Source organism: Ovis canadensis, chromosome 2, assembly GCF_042477335.2.
Source record: "Ovis canadensis isolate MfBH-ARS-UI-01 breed Bighorn chromosome 2, ARS-UI_OviCan_v2, whole genome shotgun sequence".
Taxonomy (NCBI): Eukaryota; Metazoa; Chordata; class Mammalia; order Artiodactyla; family Bovidae; genus Ovis; species Ovis canadensis.
Window position 1 is genome coordinate 216,654,648 of NC_091246.1, and position 20,608 is coordinate 216,675,255.

The following is a 20,608-nucleotide window of genomic DNA, read 5'->3' on the forward strand; positions in this document are numbered from 1 at the left end:
GAATAGCAAAGCCTGGATTGGTAGGAGGAGTGAACAGCAAAAGGATTCGTGGTAACTCTACCATTTGAATTCGGCAATCGGAAAAATAAGGGGAGAAAGGTAGGTAAGAGCTGTTTGCGGAAAGAGCTTTCCTTTTATTTTTATTGCATCCTAGTCTGTAACAGACAGTCTAGTACATAGTCAACAGCCAGTACATGCTGACTGAATGATGAGAGAGTGGATATGGAGAGCCCAGTTTAGGCCATGAAGGTGGAGGTGGGTGGACTGGTCCAGTAAATTGCAGGACATGTAGATCCAAAACTGAGAAGATAAATCAGGGAGGTAGGATGTGAATGACGTTGTCAGGCAAGATAAGAAGAGGGCCAGAGAGGAAACTCTTGACAGCATTCACATTTAGGATACAGAATGAGGGATCGAATGACAAAATTAAAGGAAGTTTGTTTTTAAGCAAAGAAAAAATACAGTTTTAAGTAATAAAAAACAAGGCTAAAGTGCAAATTCTTCAGAGAAACTGAAGAATGAAAATAAAAGACTGCTGAACTTACTATTTCAAGTTATGTTTTCTGTTATAAAAAGCAGTAAATCTGTATTTTCTAATTAGAAGAGTATAAGGAAGGAAATAGTAGCCATCCATAACTACACAAGCCAGAGATTATGGTTGACACTTTCCTAACCTTTTAGCTTATTTCTTTTCATCTGCTGTATTTACATTTACGTAATGACGTGAGTCTGAGTGAACTCCGAGAGTTGGTGATGGACAGGGAGGCCTGGTGTGCTGCAATTCATGGGGTCGCAAAGAGCAACTGAGCGACTGAACTGAACAGAACTGAACTGAATGAGGATTAGAACAATACAGTTTGAAACCTGCATGTTTTCTCAGTCATCTCACCACATTTTTCCACCTGCATAATATTCTATCCCATAGACATTGAGCACATTTATTCCTCATTGTTCTTAATTTTTCACTGTCATCGCAATTCTGCAGTAGGATACTTTGTATATCCCTCTTACAGGATATTTCAAGTGATTTCCAATGGATATTTCCTAACAGCAGAATCACTGTATTCTAAATTGTCAAATTCCTGGTCAGATATAATTTGCTGGTTTCAAAATTAGCCCCAGCTTTACTCCAAGAAAAGGAATCTAAAATTACATTAGCACCTGCCATGTGCCAGCCTCTGTGACAGGAACTTTAATTATCACAGTGACTCCAGTGTAGATTCTTAGATATCCACTTAGAAAATGAAGGGCCAGGGACTAAGGACAACCACCCAGGTTTAGCACCAATTTTGAATTGGGTCTGACTCAGACCAATCAAACTGTGGGGACAGAAGCAAGATCTGGAGAAGAGGATAAGTAAATAAGGATGTGAAAGTAATAGAAAACATGCTTAAGAAGACCAGGGTTCAAAGGAAAGAGAATAGAATATATAAGGCACGGAGGCTGGTGACTTCCCCCTCCTCTTACTAACAGGGGAAGTCCTAAACTGAAAGGAGGGGGCAGATAGAGATAGCGGGGTGAGGCGTGGGGAGGGTGCTCTGTTTGGAAGCAGAAGAAGGACACATTTAAGGAGCAGGGTCTTAGTGGAAGGGAGATAGAGAGCGTAGACAAAGATATGGCCTTGGTAGGCAAAATTCATCTTCCCTACAGATGAAAATGGAGCAGAAGAAAGTGAGAGTTTCTAGTGGTAAAGGGAAGATATGGGGACCTTACATATCATCCAGACTTTATCTCAGACGGGAGGAAAATTTACTTATTCATTCAGTGAATGTTTATTGAGCATCAATTTCATGCCCTTTTCGTGCCCTAATGGATGTTTCTTTCTAGACAGGGGAAATAATCAGTGGATAAGCAAAATTAAAGGATTACCGAGTCAGTCATATAGAGAATGGGTAATCAGGTATAAGAGTAGATACTGGGAGATAAACTTCTCAAACTTTACAGCAGAGTCAAATCAACTGAGAATCTTATTAAAATAAAGATTCAAATCAGTGGGTCCAAGGAGAGGCCTGAGATTATATATTTTAACCAGCTCCCAGGTGATGTTGGGATTCCCAGGTGGCTCACCGGTAAAGAATCTGCTTACCAGTGCAGGAGACATGGGTTTATTCCCTAGGTCAGGAAGAAGATCCCCTAGAGTAGGGCATGGCAACCCACTCCAGTATTCTTGCCTGGAGAATCCCATGGACAGAGGAGCCTAGTGGGCTACACTCCATGGGGTCTCAAAGGAATCAGACATGACTTAGGGACTAAACAACAGGTAATGTTGATGCTGCTGAACTGTGGACCATGCTTTGATTAGCAAGAGGTTAGATGGCAAATGTCCAGACACTCCCACCGCCCCCCAAAAACTTGAGAATAACTGGAGCTATTGTTATGAGCAAGTCAAATGTGAGTCCTTCTCTTCGTGCAGTAGCACTGCAAACTTAAAAGCCTCTTTGATGATGTAAGAGAGATTTGTTCCTTTTAACTTCTAAACTTTTTCAATTTCAGCCAGTTACTTTATGAAAGATCCATTAAACCAGTCCTAATGAGCTACTGACATTTCCTTCTTTCTGCCCATGCTCAATGCTTATTATGCTGTATAATGAATTCTTGTGGCTCTGGTTTAGGGATGTGATTGCATATAACCGTGGGCTAGTTTCTTAATTCCAGCTCTGTTCCCTGCTTCATAATTTCTTTGGACTCTTAACCTCTTCTCTGCCTGAATGTTCAGCACCATCCTGGCCTGCTAAATTCTCTGATCTGTTAGCACTTCACATCCCTTATGTTCCTCTGTTCTGAGTAGCAAAGCTTCCCAATTTTCACATCCCATCTTCTTGCCACCCATACCCTAACAAGTTTTGGAGGACTGTGCATAGTCACAGGAGGCTATTGCAGATAGTCTCTAATTTCAAGAATACACATTTTTCCAACATAATCATCTCCCTTTGGAGGACTGTTCTGGCTGGTGACAGCAACCTGCATTCCTCTGAGGGAGGGATGCACGTATTGGTAGATGATGTTTAGAGGGGCTGTGTTCACAAGCAGTCTTGACAGACTCCATCTTGAGGGATGTTATCTTTCAGCCTCCACTGCTAGGCTCTCAATGCTCCCTTATAGCTGCAAGAGCACAGGTGCCTTTACTTGTTTGATTCCTTGCACAGCACACTTTTCAGCTACGAAATAGTTAGGCAGGTTTAGTCACTAAGTTGTGTCTGACTTGTGACTCTGTGGACTATAGACCGCCTGACTCCTCTGTCCATGAGATTTCCCAGGCAAGAATACTGGAATGGGTTGCCATTTCATTCTCCAAAGGATCTTCCCAACCCAGGGTTGAACCCAGGTCTCCTGCATTGCAGGCAGACTCTACCAACTGAACCACCAGGGAAGCTGCATGAAATAATTAAGAAAATAACAAATCAAATAAATACAACATTTCATTAAGAAAAAAAAAAAAAAAACCTTGAGTGCCTATTAAACATTTGTGATGTCCTCATACTTACTGGCATTTATCCTTTGCTAAAAAGGCTGTTTCTATCTCTAAGTAAGTCATGCCATGACCAGATCTTCAGACCTTGCCACTGTCATTCTGTAATTCAGTGCTTACTTTAACAGCCAAATAGGCAAGAGCAGTGCCGTTAGTGGGTTTAAATAGAAAATTCCAGTGAAATATAAAATTTGTTTTCATATGAACAGAAATCAACTTAGATAGAAAAATCTTTTCAAGGAGAAAACTTGGGGAAAATCCTTGAGGAAAGAGACCATGTCTTAAGACCTCTTATTGCTTCTTAGTCTTCCTTGCTGTCTACACAGAAAATGCCCTTAATAATATGTCATATTGAAGCTAAGAAAATGAGCATGTATGTGAAACTCAAGTCTTTGTATAATGGACAGTGGTGGTCTTCTGTGCATAATCAAACTGGGGTGGTAAAATTCCAGGTTTAAATACTGTTTTTATGCTCTTTTGTCATCCATTCAGTTGATAAGAGTCTTGGGGTATACAGGATAATCTTTGGTGTTTCTGACACAAACTCTTCCTCTCCCACCACCACCCCCCTCCCAAGTTTGAATCAGTCTTCAGTTTTTGTGGATTCCATTTGGATCTGCCTCAGATGGTTTGAATTAACCTTTCTTCAGATTCTCTCTGGTGTTAATGACTCTGGATTATGACCATTTAAACCAGCGGAAGTACATTGATCCATGTCTGGCAATTGTTAAAGCGAAGCTACTTCATTTAACAGATTATGGCCAAAAGATACTTCTTTGCATTGTGTAGCAGCTTGGGAAATGATGTTTCTTTTCAGGAAGATCATATGTTTTATTTACAAGGTGAATATTAGCACTTAGTTTCCTTTAAAAATATTTTCCCTTTGCACTGTAGAATTTTCTCATGGTAAGAGTTCATGGTTACGTAGAGAGAATAAGGTGCAACACACAGGCGTTTAGGATTCCTCTCACAAAGTGCCTAAGAGCAACTGGCTAGCACAATTTTGACCATAGCCGCAGATGAATTTGTGATATTCTAGAATCTTAAAATGCACAACTTCACTGCTGATACTTTAAATAATTGAGGACAGAAATTCCTAAAATGACTGACTTTCCAAGAATTTCACTGATACTCGAGGAAATATGAGATCTAACAATGAAAAAATTTAAACAAACACTCATGGTCCTGACTAATTCATTTACTCTGGTCCACTGCTGTACTTTTCCACTATAAGATGGTAAATAGTCCAGTAAATCAAAGGGATATGATAATTAATATATATAGTATATAGCTTAATATGTGCTTGCATTTTTCTTTCTACTCTGTATGTTTTGCTCACAAAAAGACCCAGGATATAGACTTTGGATCATAAAATTGTTATATAATGTGACCAGCTAAGAAGTTGCATTTAGATCTTTTTAAAAATCAGTACCTCTTTTCAAATGACACAAAGCATTTTCCAATACATGGCATCCCAAAACTCACAAGTCTTTGGGGTGAGAATATCAGGTCTTGTTATATTTATGAATTACAGATGAGAAAACTGAAGTTGGAAGAATGCAACGAGCTTCCCAAGTCAGTCCACTAAAAAAATAGTGAAGGTGGGATCTTACCTTTGTTCTGTCCCCAAAACCTTTTCTTTCTACTGCTCTGTAGCCAAAACAGAAAAATTAGTGGATTGACCTAAACCTATACTCTTTTAATAATGCCCTGACTTGACTGCTAAAATAAAAAGCCCATTCCAAGTTAGTTGTGACCTCCACTCAGTGGATTGCCTGCCCTGCCAAAGGACTCCTGCCCTTTAGAATCCTGGATGAGCTTGGCATGGAGCTCAGTAAATATTAGTTATTTACTGAGTACTATTTACTAGCTATTTACCGAGTATGTATTTAAATACTAGTTATTTATAAAAACAGTTATTACTGAAATGGTTTTAAATTTTTCAGTGTGAAAGGGAGATAAGTCTAAATATATGACAGAATATGTAATTTTATTTACTTAAAAAGCATGTGATAGAGGGATAGATGAATAAAAATTCATTGTTTAACTCTAAGTTTCACAGAATTTTAGTCAAGGGGTAGACAACTTAGCAAGAACCTAAGATCACAAAGAAAATGATTAAAGTTTCAGAAAATCACATCTATGTGATGTTTCAGGGTGTTTCAACTTAACCAGACACATCGCTTGAGCATCCAAGGTCTACACTGACTCCTCCACATCCCTCACTATCCTTGGCACACACTCTTCAATTTTTTAATTATTTATTTTTAATCATACGTTGATTTCCCAGAATTTTTTCCTCATTCTCTGATTGATGCTTTTCTGTAATTTGTTTTTGGAAGGAAGTTTATTTATGGAATATTCTTTTACATCTCTCTCAGAAAGATACCTATAAAATTCTCTTTTGTTCCCTGAATCATTTCTAGTTCTCCAGGAGTTACTTTTTAAAGTATTTTTCTTACTCATGGCACTGTTTTTTCTCAAATGTCTTGATTTGAAAGGTTTTTGTTTGTTTTAAATGAATGAATTAGGCTGAGGATCTTGCTGCTGCTGCTGCTGCTGCTGCTGCTGCTGCTGCTGAGTCGCTTCAGTCGTGTCCGACTCTGTGCGACCCCATAGACGGCAGCCCGCCAGGCAAGAACACTGGAGTGGGTTGCCATTTCCTTCTCCAATGCATGAAAGTGAAAAGGGAAAGTGAAGTCACTCAGTCGTGTCCGACTCTTTGCGACCCCATGGACTGCAGCCTACCAGGCTACTCTGCCCATGGGATTTCCCAGGCAAGAGTACTGGAGTGGGTTGCTATTGCCTTCTCCTAGGCTGAGGATCTTAGGCAGCTAATTGTAAGTTTCCTCTGCAGTTGTGCAGATCTGTATTCCCACTCACTGTGAGGGCTGACTGCAAGTTTTGGGCAAGTGAACAGAGTCAAGCGACAGACTCCCAGGAAGAGCATGGAGGTGGAACCAGTGAGTGAGCTGCTTAGGGTACCCACAGTTCCACAGTGGTGTTTCAGTTTTGCATGGATTTATGCATATCAGAACTCTTTGTAAGACTGTTCACCCACTTTCAGTAAAGACTAGTTTTTATTTTTACTGTTGGGGAGCAAAAGCATCTTCTGTCAGCTGAATATGTACTAGCAAAGGAGAAGAGAAAGGATCTCAATTGTTTCAATACATTTCTGCATGATATTGGTTTCACAGCCCCCTTGGACTCTATTTTCAGCTTCGAGTTTCAGGTTTCCTCGGGATAGACATGAATTTCTAGCAGCAGTTTCCCTGGTGTTTTTTCTCTTTCTATCTCAGCCTACCTGCTTTCTGACTTCTAGAATATTTCCGAATTCTTGTTAGAGTTATATTATTTTTCAACATTTTTACCATTTTAAAGGAGAAACGGGATGTGATAATTCTTCCCTTACTGATCATATTTAATTTTTCTTACTCTGAATTTTCACAACATCAGTATGTGTTTACATTGCACTTTTTTTTTGCACTAGTTACATTGTCCTGCATTTACTATTTACTAACTAATAGAAATATTGTTTCCCTTTTGGGGGGCTTTTTTTCTATAAAATAAAGGTGCTATTTGATTTTCAGGGTTCAGATGGAATGTATAACACATATTAAAAGCTATAAAGTGGAAAATGAATATAAACTGTCTTTGTCATGGATCCAGAGTAACAAATAAATCCAACCTCCCTACCCAATAGAAATTGCAAGGTGATACCCAGTAGATACTAGAACTAAAATGCTATATGCAATTCAAAAGAACCAAAAATTATGTGTTAGTAGCAATATTAATATAAGCAATTTTTCATGGATATATTTTTTTACCTAATGGAAAGACAAAGATAAAAGCAGACCAAGAATGTAGTGGGTATAATACAGTTAAAATAAATGTAAGTTTAGGTTTAGGATAGAATATACAACTTAATGTTATATGATCATTTTGGTTGGTAAAATTAAGAATGTGAATATTTAGGTAATAATGAATATAATATAATACAGTTAATTAGCTGTCACAAAAATATTATTTCATATGGGTTCAGTTCATTGAAGATTTTCTTCTCTCTCAGAGAGGTTGGGACTTGAAGCTCCTAAGAAAAGGAAAAAATTTTTAATAACAATAATAGTAGAGTGGCTTAATTATAAAAATTGAAAAAAATATTAAGACAAAATTAAATGTAGAAAGAAAGTCACAGCGATCTTTGACATCAACATACTAGGAACCATTTGTGGAAAATTGATAAAAGGGATATTTTTTCCTAAATTATTAATACTTAAGCCCAGCATCTTATCGATAAACTTTATTATTAGAAACAAACTGAGAACACATCAAACAGACAAAACATATGATAATGTGAAAGTATGCGGAGTGATGCATATAGGACGTGCTATCTGACTGCTATTAATTCTCATTTTCTGCATGCAGTTATTATTCAAAAGTTGAATGTCTGTAGAGGATAAGTCACCAGCCATAGTTAAACGTTAATGGATCCAGTGACATAATTTAAATTCAAGGTCTCATTCAAAGGAATGTGAATAAAATGCATTTGTTTGGGTTTTTATGGCCACTATTAAAAGTAAAGGAAATGAAACCATAAACAACTATGTTCAAATATTGGCATAGCTGAATCGGCTTTGTGGCAGTACAAAACCGTAGTTATTGAAGGGGACGCTCTGTTTAACTTACCCAGCCCATCTAGATTGTAGTTGAGGTTAAAAAATGTACTTGGCAACTTCGATAAAATGCAGAGTGCTATTTCAAAGTGAGTTCATTTTCATGTGGTTCAATTTTCTGTTGTTTTAAAAGCCTGGTACAATTTACACATTTTATTTTTTTTTCCTAAGCCATACCTAAGACCTTAGCTCATAATTAATGTGGCACAGATTACCTTTGCTGTCAACATCAATTATTTCTTTCTTCCTCAATAATAATAGAACCCCAACATTTTAGATCACACGGCCATTCAGAATAGGACCCAGAATTCCAGTCTTGTGTATATGTCTAACTATATGACTAATTTCTGACCAGTGAGATATGAACAAAAGTCGTTTGGGAAATAATTGCTTCAAAGGAAACAGTGCTCTTTGTCACTCCTTCTTCCTTGCTGCTGGTGGGAATTCAGACCCAATGGCTAGACTTTCAGCAGCCATTTTGAAAATGAAATCATCTTGTCATGAATTTTCATTTCAGTTAAGCCACTGTTATTTGGAGTTTTCTCATTAGCTATAGCCTACCATATTCATCATTTGTATAACAACTTCACAGTCTTATATTTACTTTCAAAGGCTCTGAAATGTCATTTTAGCAAGTATTGTTGTCTATAAAATTGTTACCTAAAGTATAACGGTTCAATCAGTTACTAAGTCCCATCAGTTCTACTTCCTAAACATTTTTCAAATCCGTCCATTTTTCTGTGCCCAAAGACTATTAGGTAATCTCCCATCATCTCTGATCTTGACAACCGTGACAACTTCCTGCATCAACACTTGCTCTATACAAGTCATTATACACCTAGTAACTGGATGTATCTTATAACAATCAGTATAATCATGATATGCCTGTATTTAAAACCATAGTGTTCATAAGAATAGAGTCAGCAGTCTATAAAGGCCATCCATGATCTGTCCTCTTCCTGATTCTCTAGCTGGTCCTGAGTTTGTTGCCATGGGGTTATTGCACACATTTTTTTTTTCTCTTGCCTGAAGCACTCATACCCTTCACTTCCCGTTCCTCTCTTGTTTCCTCTGCCCCTCTGCTTACTCAAGTCCTGCTCATTAGTTAGGTCTCAGATGTTATGATTTAGACTTAAGCCGTTCCCCAGCCTCTGGACTAATTCAGGCCTGAGTATTGCATACTCCCATAACACTCAACATTTCTCCCACTTATATTTATCCACTTGATGCATATCTGACCCACAAGACTAGAACCTCCATGAGTGTCTCTCCCATTCCAGAACCCACTGAAAGAACCAGGACAGAGTGTGTGCTCAGAGGACAATGTTAACTGACAGACTGACCCTTTATTTTCCTCCTTTTCCCTAAAAAGCTTAGCTAACTAACATGTGAACCAGAGTTTCACTTAACAAAACCCCATCCATTCTGAGTCATCCAAGCCATGTATGTGCACTCTCCTTTTAATTATTTTTTTCTCCTCTTAGCCCTTTTTTTAAAAAAGGCTATTTTTTAAGAGCAGTTTTAGGTTTACAACAGGGGACTTCCCTGGTGTCTCAGACCTCAGACGGTTAAGTGTCTGCCTACAATGTGGGAGGCCTGGGTTCAACCCCTGGGTTGGGAAGATCTCCTTGAGAAGGAAATGGCAACCCACACCAGTATTCCTGCCTGGAGAATCCCATGGATGGAGGAGCCTGATAGGCTACAGTCCATGGGGTCACAAAGAGTAGGACACGACTGAGTGACTTCACTTTCACTTTAGGTTTACAACAAAATTGAAAGGGAGGCACAGAGCTCTCCTATATAGGTTCCCCCCTGCCCCCGCCACACACAGTTCCTCCATTTTCAGCTTACTAAAAAGTAGTATGGTTTTTAGTAAGAGTGAATATTGACACACATAGTCACCCAAGGTCCATAGTTTTCATCCTTAAGGTTCACTGTTGGTGTTGTGCATTCAATGAGTTTGATAAATATATAATGATATATATGTATCATTATAGTATCATACAGAGCATTGTCACAGGCCTAAAAACCCCTGTTCTCCATCTATTCATCTCCCCTTCCTACTAATAATTACTTTTCTTGAGATCATATACTAGATTTTAATTACAGTTATGTGTTTACAGAATTCTAAATTACTGTGTATGAACACATTATAGAAAATATGAAGCCTTAAAAAGTTTTTTTTTTTAATAATAACACCCTCTATTTAAAAAGCTATTTATTATAATTGCCTTCATCCCAACAGAGCAGAAATTTCTGGAGGCTATGGCTATTATTGCTTTTTGCAAGCAGAATGTCTGGCACATAAAAGGCATTTAACAAATGCTAGGTTATAATGTAGGGAAATAAGTACAGACTTTGAAGTTAGATACCCTTGGGTTCAAATTCTGGATCCGGCCCTTATCAGCTATGAGAAACTGAGAACTCATCAAGCCTCAGTTGTATGCAACAGGAATGATAATAACAACCTCATTAGGATATTGTAGGAATTAATGAAGATAATTTACATAGCAGAAGCTCTGTAATTGCTCATATTTGATTATTATGACTTTCCAAGTTTATATTTCTCCACCCCTTTCTTAACAGACACAGCAGATTCTCAGTAGTTTATGTTGTTGATGCTGTGATATAAATTGGCTAAAGACAAAACCTAACACTAAATAAAAGATAAGATTTACAAAAGGAGCAAGATTTACTGTGTGCCTCTCCTCTGTTCTGCCTACCCCACCAACACAAAAAAAGATACTGTCAGGTGAAAAGCAGCAAGACAAAAAGTGGAATTATTTTAAACCACCCAAGGTCACCAGAAAAGCCTGTAAATTCTATACATTCTAAATTATACCACCTGAGGCACTCTGCTCTTAAGGAGAGAAGCTGGCTTGGGGAGATGTTAGGAGTTCCAGCTGTCTCCATTGAGGCTTATCTGCAATGCAGATTTTTCGGAGCCTTTCCTAGCTATTTCAGCCTCCAGACCTACCAGCTGCTCTCACTCCTCCCAGATGGCTTAATAGGATTTATCTGCTCTACAACCTGCTTCTGGGGTCATTCACCACCAGAAGCAGTTCTGGATAGATTTTTTTCGCTCCGAATCTGCAACAAAATCCCATACCAGTCTCCAGAGTTACCAGGGTCCTTTATTGCCTGATTCAAAGGAAGGTGACTTATTGAGTAATTATTTTCCACTCTTCCTCTGGCCTCATAGATGTGATCTTTTACAGGAGCTGTCTATCAGCCCCTGTTGCAGAATCAAAAGTGACACATCTCCTTGTGGGGCCAGTGGAACCAAGACAACATGGGTGAGCTTGGAAGCTGGTGCCTGAAATTTGCAGGCTTCCCTAGGTGTTAGCTACGAGGGATTTTCTCATGGCTCAGTCGGTAGAGAATCTACCTGAGGATTCAATGCAGGAGACCTGGGTTTGGTTCCTGGGTTGAGAAGATCCCCTAGAGAAGGAAATGGCAACCCACTCCAGTATTCTTTCCTGTGAAATCCCATGGACAAAGGTGCCTGGTAGGCTATAGTCCGTGAAGTCCCAAGAGTCAGACATGGCTTAGCAACTAAACCATCATCCCCTAGATGTTAGTAGGCTTCCCAGGTGTCACTAGTGGTAAAGAACCCACCTACTAATGCAGAAAAACACATAAGATTCGTGGGTTCAACCCCTGTGGAGAAAGAAATGGCAACCCACTCCAGCATTCTTGCCTGGAGAATTCCATGGACAGAGAAGCCTGATGGGATACAAGTCCCTAGGGTCACAAAGAGTTGGAGAATACTAAGCAAAGTAAGTGTTGGTTCTGCTGGGGCTGACCTGATTGCAAATGCTGCACTGTGGCTTCTCTCAGGGGTCCATCAGTTAAACCAGGATTGTGATTATGTAGCCCTTCCTGGAAGTTCAGGTTGTGCTTAATTTGCGTGCACAGATTCATGCTCAGTTTTTTTTTTATGACTAGCAAGCATATTATTGAGAGACTAATAGCTCATGTCAGTTCAGGTTTATGCATCTGGGGGAATAGATTTCTCAACAGTAAGTTTCAATCATACTTGACTCAGGGTTGTTATGAGGCATAAAGGTCACATTGATTGTGAAGTACCTTGCAAGATTGTGACATAGTTCAGTTGCTCAGTCATGTCCGACACTTTGCGACCCCATGGACTGCAACACGTTAGGCCTCCCTGTCCATCACCAACTCCCAGAGTTTACCCAAGTGCATGGCCATTGAGTTGGTGATGCATCCAACCATCTCATCCTCTGTCGTCCGCTTCTCCTACTGCCTTCAATCTTTCCCAGCATCAGGGTCTTTTCAAATCAGTCAACTCTTCGCATGAGGTGGCCAAAGGACTGGAGTTTCAGCTTTAGCATCAGTCCTTCCAATGAATATTCAGGACTGATTTCCTTTAGGATGGACTGGTTGGATCTCCTTGCAGTCCAAGGGACTCTCAAGAGTCTTCTCCAACACCACAGTTCAAAAGCATCAATTCTTTGATGCTCTGCTTTCTTCACAGTCCAACTCTCACATCCATACATGACTACTAGAAAAACCATAGTCTTGACTAGACGGACCTTTTTTGGCAAAGTAATGTCTCTGCTTTTTAATATGCTGTCTAGGTTGATCATAACTTTCCTTCCAGGGAGTAAGCGTCTATTAATTTTATGGCTGCAGTCATCATTTGTAGTGATTTTGGAGCCCGAAAAAATAGAGTCTGCCACTGTTTCCAATGTTTCTCAATCTATTTGCCATGAAGTGATGGGACCGGATGTCAAATTTTAATTTTTAAAGACTTTGTATCTATAAATTAAAATTAGGTTAGAAAACAGACCTCCTACTTAATGATATTTCTACTGCATGTTCTTAGTTATGGTCAATAAATGGAAGCTGGTATTCCAGTTGTTTCTACTTAGATTTACAGTTAGTGACAAACACTAGTTATAGTTTGTCAACTAATCTGTTCCAGTTCTCCCTCTTGTTTTCTTTCTTTTATTTTTTGTCGAAATAATGTAGGATTTCATTTTTGGAACATTTTTCTAAAGAGTTATTCTTTGTTCTTTTTGGGTTTGACTCTGACTATGTTTCATGTCAGGAAAATAAATTTTTGAATCTAGAGGGGAAATGCTATTTATTTTCATGAGATACTTAATATTCCTTCACATGTAAAATATTGTTTTTTAAAAATGTGAATAAATATTTATTATTTACAAGGAGAATTTTATAGATTATATCCAAAATACAATGACCTTGTAAATTAATATGCTGTAGAGATTTGCTCCTGGGAGTTTAATTTTTTTATGTCTTTTCACCCGTTTGTTGCTAATGACTTACCAAGTATGTAAATGCAAGAAACACTGATGTATTCTGGGTTTCATCAAAAATGGTTCTTAAGTTTCCTGCGAATCAGTTCTGGAAGGTTGAGTCTCCTTTGACAGGAAATGTATTTTTCTGTTAAGACCTAGAAATAAGAAAGGATAAGGGATATTCAGCATCTTGGTCCTCTAAATTTTAATTTTCAAAGACGCTTTTTATTTATAAACTAAAATTATTATTGTAAAACAGACTCTCTGCTTAATGGCATTTCAGGAAAGGGGTTGTTTACTTATGTGATGTGCATAAACTCTTCCAAGCTTTAAGGTTCAGCTTCATAAATTCCTCTATTCACTGACCCCTTTTGTGTGAAAAATCTCCAAAACTAATTTACACAACATTTTGCTCAAGCATATAATGTTATTGTTGTTGTTCTAAACTACCAGTTGATCTTTTAATCTAATCTGAAAGAAAATTGCGTGATATATCTAAAGCTTCAGTTTTCAGCTCAAATGAGGCTCAACTATATATTTGCTTTTTATATTCTCCCCCAAAATGAAACAAATCAACTCTCAGTTAAAAAGAAAAAGTTGGCAGATTGCCTCTACAATTGAGGCTAAAAATGTCATTGTCTTTTCAAACAAATATAAAACTACTAAAAATGTTTATCTTCAAATTCATTTCAGTAGAATTAGTAAATATGCCAAGAGGCAGTAGGCTACCCATTCAGTGACAAACTAAATGCTGATGAAAACACTGCGTTTTATTTCACATGCTCCTCTTCAACTGGCCCAGAGTCACCTTGGCCTCTCTGAGCTGTCAGAAGATTAGCTTGGCCTCCCTGAGCTGTCAGAAGATTGAACCTTTCCTAAGCTCACTGGATCAGAACCCCAGCACTTTGAAGAGCTTCTGCAAATAGGAAGATTAATACAGAAATAAATCCTAGACTTATTTTACTAGTATTGATAGTTAATATCTACTTCAATGAAAGTACGTATTTACAGTGGCAATCTCTTTTAATGAGCTCGAAGAACAGGAACCAGCTCTCCTGACAATTGAAAGAGACCAAGAAGACTCAGGTTATCGTAAGAACCAGGTCGACCCTGAGCATGCCCAAACTGGACTCTTTCTTACCAAACTCAGGTTCAGCTGCTCGCCACTCACAGACCAATTGGAGAAGCAACTGTCAGTAGAAAGTCAAAGTGTTTTAAAAAGGGAAGCTGGCATTCTGGGAAGAAGGTGGACTTGTGTCCAGAGACCAACTCTGAAGATTTTGCTCAACCACTGACAGTCTTTTTTTTTGAACTTTCTATTTTGTATTAGGGTATAGCCGATTAACAAACAATGTTGTGTAGTTTCAGGTGAACCGGGAAGGGCCTCAGCCACACATATACAGGTATCCATTCTCCCCCAAACTCCCCTCCCACCCTCAGCTATGACAGATTTTAAAGGAAAAAATCAGGAAGGGGAAGAATATCAGTGAATCATGGAGGCAGGAGGTTGAGTTTTGCATCATTCTCCATTGTGTGCAAACGAGCTGACTGTCTCTTGAAATGCTGTCTCACCCAAGTGATAAGCCTGCAGGAATCTTAAGAGGGCTGCTGGGGCTAGAGAGCAGATCATTCTTTAACTACTTAATTCTTTTTTATCTCGAAAAAGAGTCGACAGGTTAGGCAAGGCATGGTGTACATTTAGGAAAGCATAAGTCAGGATTTAGTTTCAGTTGCCTAGTGGTCTCATTTCCTGTAATTACATTTTTAAGATCAGAGAGGGGAAGAGATGGGTAAACAAGAAAGGGGCTGAAAGACTGCTTTCATCTCTACCCCATTAGGATTTTCATTAAGGTGAAGAGCTACTTATGGAGCTTGGTGCCAGTTCTCTGAAGTAAATATGGTTGTTGTTCAGTTCCTAAGTCGTCTCCAACTTTTTGCAACCCCATGGACTGCAGCACACCAGGCTTCCCAGTCCTTGACTATCTCCTGGAGTTTGCTCAGATTCATGGTCATCGAGCCGGTGATGCCATCCAACCACCTCATCCTCTGTTGTCCCCTTCCCCTCCTGCCCTCAATCTTTCCCAGCATCAGGATCTTTTCCAACGAGTTGGCTCTTCGCATTAGGTGGCCAAAGTATTGGAGCTTCCGCTTCAGTGTCAGTCCTTCCAAAGAATATCAGGGTTGATTTCCTTTAGTACTGCCTTATTTAATCTCTTTGCTCTCCGAGGGGTCTAAACAGTCTTCTGTAGCACCACAGTTGGAAAGCATCAATTCTTCACCTCTCAGCTTGATTTACATAAGTACCTTTGTCAGCAAAGGTCTCTGCTTTGTAATAAACTGTGATAAACTGTCTAGGTTTGTCATAGCTTTTCTCCCAAGGAGCAAGCGTCTTTTAGTTTTCTGGCTGCAGTTACTGTCCACAGTGATTTTGGAGCCTAATAAAATAAAATTTGCCACTGTTTCCACTTTTTCCCCATCTGTTTGCCATTAAGCGATGAAACTGGATGCCATGATCTTAGTTTTTGAATGTTGAGTTTTAAGCTACGGTTTACACTCTCATCTTTCACCCTTATCAAGAGACCCTTTATTTCCCCTTCACTTTCTACCATTAGGGTGGTTCAGTTCAGTTCAGTTGCTCAACCATGTCCAACTTTTTTGACCCCATGGACCGCAGCATGCCTAGCCTCCCTGTCCATCACCAACTCCCTGAGTTTACCCAAACTCATAGCCATTGAGTCGGTGACGCCATCCAACCATCTCATCCTCTGTTGTCCCCTTCTCCTCTTGTGCTCAATCTTTCCCAGCATCAGGGTCTTTTCAAATGAGTCAGCTCTTCACAACAGGTGGCCAAAGTATTGGAGTTTCAGCTTCAACTTCAGTTCTTCCAATGAACACCCAGGATTGATCTCCTTGTAGTCCAAGGGACTCTCAGGGTCTTCTCCAACACCACAGTTCAAAGGCATCAATTCTTTGGTGCTCAGCTTTCTTTATAGTTCAACTCTCATATCCATACCTGACTACTGGAAAAACCATAGCCTTGACTAGACAGACCTTTGTTGGCAAAGTAATGTCTTTGCTTTTTAATATGCTATTTAGGTTGGTCATAACTTTTCTTCCAAGGAGTAAGCGCCTTTTTATTTCATGGCTGCAGTCACCACCTGCAGTAATTTTGAAGCCCAAAAAGATAAAATCTGCCAGAGTTTCCACTGTTTCTCCATCTATTTGCCATGAAGTGATGGGACCAGATGCCATAATCTTCGTTTTCTGAATGTTGAGCTTTAAGTCAACTTTTTCACTCTCCTCTTTCACTTTCACTAAGAGGCTCTTTAGTTCTTCTTCACTTTCTGCTGTAAGGGTGGTTGTCATCTGCATATATGAGGTTATTGATATTTCTCCCGGCAATCTTGATTCCAGCTTGTGCTTCCTCCAGACCAGTGTTTCTCATGATGTACCCTGCATATAAGTTAAATAAGCAGGGTGACAATATATAGCCTTGATGTACTCCTTTTCCTATTTGGAACCAGTCTGTTGTTGCATGTCCAGTTCTAACTGTTGCTTCCTGACCTGCATGCAGGGTTCTCAAGAGGCAGGTCAGGTGGTCTGGTATTCCCATCTCTTTCAGAATTTTCCACAGTTTATTGTGATCCACACAGTCAAAGGCTTTGGCATAAAGCCAAATAGATGGCATAGAGCAGAAATAGATGTTTTTTCTGGAACTCTCTTGCTTTTTCCATGATCCAGCAGATGTTGGTCATTTGATCTCTGGTTCCTCTGCCTTTTCTAAAACCAGCTTGAACATCTGGAAGTTCACGGTTCACATATTGCTGAAGCCTGGCTTGGAGAATTTTGAGCATTACTTTACTAGCGTGTGAGATGAGTGCAATTGTGCAGTAGTTTGAACATTCTTTGGCATTGCCTTTCTTTGGGATTGAAATGAAAACTGACCTTTTCCAGTCCTGTGGCCACTGCTGAGTTTTCCAAATTTGCTGACATATTGAGTGCAGTACTTTGACAGCGTCATCTTTTAGGATTTGAAACAGCTCAACTGGAATTCCATCACCTCCACTAGCTTTGTTCGTAGTGATGCTTTCTAAGGCCCCCTTGACTTCACATTCCAGGATGTCTGGCTCTAGGTGAGTGATCACAGCATCGTGATTATCTGGGTCGTGAAGATCTTTTTTGTACAGTTCTTCTGTGTATTCTTGCCATCTTTTCTTAATGTCTTCTGTTTCTGTTAGGTCCATTTCATTTCTGTCCTGTATTGAGCCCATCTTTGCATGAAATGTTCCCTTGGTATCTCTAATTTTCTTGAAGAGATCTCTAGTCTTTCCCATTCTATTGTTTTGCTCCATTTCTTTGCACTGATCACCGAGGAAGGCTTTCCTATCTCTCCTTGCTGTTCTTTGGAACTCTGCATTCAAATAGGTATATCTTTCCTTTTCTCCTTTGCTTTTGGCTTCTCTTCTTGTTACAGCTATTTGTAAGGCTTCCTCAGACAGCCATTTTCCGTTTTTTGCATTTCTTTGTCTTGGGGATGGTCTTGCTCCCTGTCTCCTTTACAATGTCACTAACTTTTGTCCATAATTCATCAGGCACTCTCTATCAGATCTAGTTCCTTAAATCTATTTCTCACGTCCACTGTATAATTGTTAGGGATTTAATTTAGGTCATATGAATGGTCTAGTGGTTTTTGCACTTTCTTTAATTTAAGTCTGAATTTGGCAATAAGGTGTTCATGATCTGAGCCACAGTCAGCTCCCAGTCTTGTTTTTGCTGACTGTATAGACCTTCCCCATCTTTGGCTGCAAAGAATATAATCAATGTGATTTCAGTGTTGACCATCTGGTGATGTCCATGTGTAGAGTCTTCTCTTGTGTTGGAAGAGGGTGTTTGCTATGACCAGTGTGTTCCCTTGTCAGAACTCTGTTAGCCTTTGCCCTGCTTCATCTTGTACTCCAATATTAGCCTTTGCCCTGCTTCATTCCATATTCCAAGGCCAAATTTGCCTGTTACTCCTGATGTTTCTTGACCTCCTACTGTTGCATTCTAGTCCCCTATAATGAAAAGTGCATCTTTTTTGTGTGTTAATTCTAGAAGGTCTTGTAGGTCTTCACAGAACATTCAACTTCAGCTTCTTCAGCGTTACTGGTCAGGGCATAGACTTATTAGGGTGGTATCATCTGCATATCTGAGGTTGTTGATACTTCTCTCTGCAATCTTGGTTCTAGCTTTTGAGGCATCCACCCGGGCATTTTTCATGATTTACTTTGCATATAAGTTAAAAAAGCAGGGTGGCAAAACACAGCCTTGACATACTCCTTTCCCAGTTTTGAACCAGTCCATTGTTACGTATCTGGTTCTAACTGTTGTTTCTTGACCTGCATACAGTAAATATTACACATTGGAAATTTGCTACCAGATCTTCAAATAGCTTTGCAACATGCCCTGTTTTCTGGAGATAGGAAGCAAAATGGCAAGAGATGCTTTGGTGACCACACAGTGCTGGCAGCCCCAGGAGGAAGGCTGATGACTCAGACTGACATCTCATTTCAAAAGTCCATAGCTTGAACTGAGACCATTTACAATAGAAACTGCTTAACTTTACAAATCAAAGAAAGGTAAGACATCCTTAACAAAGAGGACCACTCAGTATGCATAGTCATTCTTTCACTCAGCCCTACCAGGAGTCCAAACAGCTTCAAGCATGGGACAAAAATAGTTGAGTAGGATTACATATTCAGATCTTGGCTTCAGAACTGATCTGAATAAGAAGTTTCTGGGCAGAATCAACCCCTTTATTTATTTAAGCTATCATACGATACGGAAGTACAATCTGGCATGGCTATTATCATTTTTTTCTGCTTAGCATGTTGCTCATGACAGATGCCCAAGGATACTATGGCACTAATTGATAACAAAGAACTTGGTCATCTCCAGTGTGATTTCATTGTTATTGTCTCATTTGACTTCCCTGGTGGCTCAGACGGTAAAGCGTCTGTCTACAATGCGGGAGACCCAGGTTTGATCCCTGGGTTAGAAAGATCCCCTGGAGAAGGAAATGGCAATCCACTCCAGGACTATTGCCTGGAAAATCCCATGGACAGAGGAGCCTGGTAGCCTACAGCCTATGGGGTCGCAAAGAGTCGGACATGACTCAGCAACTTCACTTCACTTCATTTGATGTAGAAACTTATGGAAAGTGGGACTTAGCACAGACTATTGACCTTGTATGTATAGAAAGCGGGAAGCAGGGCACAGTGAACATTCAAGGGCACATTTTCAAATCTTTTCTGCTTGATGGTAGGCAGCTTCTTTTGCTCCTTGTTAATAGCTAAGTGGGGAGAAGCATTTCCCCCACTCTTTAATCCCTCTATAACCATTTCTCATCTCTTGTACCATCTTTTATTTGACCGCATAACAGAGGAGACATACTTTTATACATTTTTGACAGAATCTCTCAATTTTTGAAATAAATACAGTACTATAAGAGAAAACTTCTTGTTAGTTACTGTCTCAATCTTTTTATCTGTGAAATAACCCACGATTGCTGCCACTGGTTTCAAAATTGATTCTAACAATCTTAGGGGTGTGTGTGCTCAGGTGGCAAAAAAAAAAAAAAAAAAAGATTTGGAATGTTTGTATAATGCCAACGTAAAACCACAGATGTCCTCCTTTTGCTGGAGAGAGAAGTGTGAAGTCGCCTGGGGGGACATGTTACACATTCCAGTGAGCTGAAGGTTCTGCCTTGCTGAGCTTTGGCAGGTCTCATGGTCTGCTGGAGGATTTTGTTTTGCATACTGTGTGCGTTCACTAGTCTGCAATAATTTAGCTCTGAGAACCACTGGATCTTTGCAGCATTAAGGAGAGGTACCGAAATGAGGCTACCGATCAGGGTAGGGACCAGACAGATGCACAGACTTGCATTGTTAGGATTATTGCATTTGTTTAATCATAGCTTCAATTTAGTATTGTTAGCAGATACTGAGGTGTTCATTAAATCTGTGCCCAGTGCCCTTGAAATAAGAATGCTGTACAAATCCTTGTCTTAATCTGCCCTAATCCAGATGAGCTAATTTGGTAGTTTGACCCTTGAGTTAAGTAAAATGACTATCACACAGGAAGTTCAGTACCCTAGCTACATAATCATAAACGGTAGCAAAAAAGAATTTTGCTCCTAT

General features: G+C 39.4%; 1 protein-coding gene across 30 annotated transcripts in view; it reads left to right on the plus strand.

The window, feature by feature from the left end:
- The window catches only part of MAP2 (microtubule associated protein 2), a 298,803-nt gene that overhangs the window by 154,877 nt on the left and 123,318 nt on the right, over positions 1-20,608 (plus strand). The gene's annotated exons all lie outside the window — the stretch shown is intronic.